The sequence below is a fragment of the Macaca fascicularis genome, chromosome 4 (assembly GCF_037993035.2).
Source record: "Macaca fascicularis isolate 582-1 chromosome 4, T2T-MFA8v1.1".
NCBI classification, from domain to species: Eukaryota; Metazoa; Chordata; class Mammalia; order Primates; family Cercopithecidae; genus Macaca; species Macaca fascicularis.
Window position 1 is genome coordinate 144,204,793 of NC_088378.1, and position 2,658 is coordinate 144,207,450.

At 41.9% G+C, this 2,658-nt stretch overlaps 2 non-coding genes across 2 annotated transcripts; one reads left to right on the forward strand and one right to left on the reverse strand.

The window, feature by feature from the left end:
* Positions 1-1,511: 1,511 nt before the first annotated feature.
* Positions 1,512-1,583, reverse strand: TRNAE-CUC (transfer RNA glutamic acid (anticodon CUC)). Its single transcript has one exon. It is a non-coding gene; the product is annotated as a tRNA-Glu (tRNA).
* Positions 1,584-2,037: 454 nt separating this feature from the next.
* TRNAF-GAA (transfer RNA phenylalanine (anticodon GAA)) lies at positions 2,038-2,110 on the forward strand. The gene has a single exon. It is a non-coding gene; the product is annotated as a tRNA-Phe (tRNA).
* Positions 2,111-2,658: the final 548 nt, after the last annotated feature.

The window sequence follows — 2,658 nt, forward strand, 5'->3', positions numbered from 1 at the left end:
TCTTATGTATGTGTCAAAGTTTATTAATTCAAGGAGAGAACTGACAAGATGACAAAAGAGTGTCCCATCTCAAGGAAGTTTTGGAAACTGTGAATGTATGGGGGAAGAGAAGAGAAAGTGCAATTAATTAGAAAAAGTCCTGCTTCATTTAACTTGATCATAAAAACATCACGTCCTGGCCGGAGGCGGTGGCTCACGCTTGTAACCCCGGCACTTTGGGAGGCTGAGGCGTGTGGGTCACTTGAGGCCAGGACTTCGAGACCAGCCTGGCCAACATGGTGAAACCCCCGTCTCTAATAAAAATACAAAAATTAGCCAGGAGCGGTAATCCCAGCTACTCGGGAATGCCTGTAATCCCAGCTACTCAGGAGGCCGAGACAGGAGAATTGCTTGAACCCAGGAAACCGAGGTTGCAGTGAGCTGAGATCGGGCCACTGCTCTCCAGCCTGGGCGACAGAGAAAGACTCCATTTCAAAACAAACAAACAAAGAAATCACACCTTCCATTTGACGGTGAAATAATATCAGGAGCACCATGATTTTTCTTTGGAAACTTGTAGAGAAGTCATACGTGCCCATATCTTACCAGATATAAGAAAGAAATAATAAGCAGTACATCTGGGGCTGCTCTTTAGACAGACCAAGAAACAAAGATTCATGCCTCAATACTGTCAGACAGGAGCCAGTCAGCACAGAGTCACCAAACCTTGACAGGAGAGAAACAAAAGTCTGCTTTTTCTCCAGTAGTTACCGGTAAATTTATCAAATGTGCATTCAGAGATGATGCTGAATGCATTGTTCGCCTGTTTCTCAGTTTTGAGACAGCAGGTTTTAATTTAATTTAACGTGAAATTAAACCTTCTCCTATCCTCTCTTAGGAAAAAACATGATTTGTACGTTCATAGGGGAAGAAAGGTTGAAGTGCTTGAGAGATGAAGCAATCCCGAAACTGCTTTGGCCCAGAACATTAAATTACTGTGTAGGTATTTCTAGGGCTATCCCCTAGCTCCCAGCTGGAGCAGCGTGGAATTTACAGAAAAATCCGAGGAAGATAGACTGGTTGTCTAAACCACCGAGGTTCTAGCAGCTTCAGAAGCTTGAACACAGCGATCAAATCTTCCAGAAATGACTTCCCCATTTCTTCTCTGTCATCTTCATAACTGTCTTTTCAAAAGGTTATGCTACTCTAAGCTAACTCCTAATCGATTGTCTCTGGAATTTCCCGCTTACTGAATCACCCAATTAAATGAGTTAAAAATGTTAAAGCGCTTACTTAGAACAATGCCGGACACTCGGTCTACGCTAGATTAAGTATTCATTAATAAACGTTTTAAAATAACTGAAAATTACATCGCTTGTCATTTTGTACCTGGAGTACCAAAGCAAGAACGGGGTTTCTATGCAGAAAATACCTCATATGAAAATTGAAAGTTAACTTATGCACAATTTGCTGTCTGCTCAGAGATTTCGTTCCTGGATGAAAGAATTTGTAGGTTAAAACAAAATGCTCTTTTCCCTGACCGGGAATCGAACCCGGGCCGCGGCGGTGAGAGCGCCGAATCCTAACCACTAGACCACCAGGGAAGTTACAAACACCTCACTAAAATACATTTATGAAGCTAGAACTCGACACACATGCACACAGTTGACTTTTCCTAGTTTTCCAACGAATTAGTGCGAGATCATGCCCTCGTATTCACCGACCTCTTGTTTTGCAGAACCAATAAAATTTGGACAGCAGAGGGCGTGGAAACGCCGTAACAGTAATCTGGGAGGTTCGTAACTGGATGATGGAACGTGCTCTGTTTCAATATGTGCATTCAACCGGGAATAACTTGTAACATTAATTTGTAATTGTCTTCTTGCTTTTCTTTGCATAAAGTAGTGAACCATATGAAGAACAAAGTAATTTTTTAATTTGTCTTTGGTTCCTTCGGAGTACTTGTCTTTGTGGTTTTTTTAAAATAAATACCAAATAGTAAATAAAAAACATGAGTAATAAATTGATTAGGCCTAATTTCCAAGCAACGTGGGCGGAGCCGAAATAGCTCAGTTGGGAGAGCGTTAGACTGAAGATCTAAAGGTCCCTGGTTCGATCCCGGGTTTCGGCAGAAAAGCGCCTACATTTTGAGCCCACGGCAATATAAATACTGAACTTTCCTTCTACAATACAGAAACACTCCTTAGAACCTAAAATGGGGGCACATTTTTCTCAGATTCATAAAGGAAATCCAGGAACACTGTGGGATACGTTTGTTTCTGTAGCAGAACTCTAGGTATGGGTTTCAACATCTCACTAGATAAAAGACGAAAAGTTAAACGTGCTGAAAGAAGTTTAATCTTGAGCAATACCAATTACATTTTATTTTCGACCTATGTTCCCTCAATAAATATTTATTAAGTGAATTGTTATTGTTATGCGTGCGTCTAATTGAAGAGACAACCTGAACAGGCTGAGTATGAGTAACGAGGCTGTTTATTCACTCGGGTGCGAGCGGGCTGAGTCCGAAAAGGGAGTCAGCGGAGGGTGGTGGGATTGGAGCTAGTTGTAAGGTTAGGGGTAAGCAGTGGAAAGTTACACTTAGGGGCCGTTTATTGCGGGCAGGGTAAGAATGTCACAAGGTACATTATCACAAGGTAGGAAGGGTCACAGAGCACA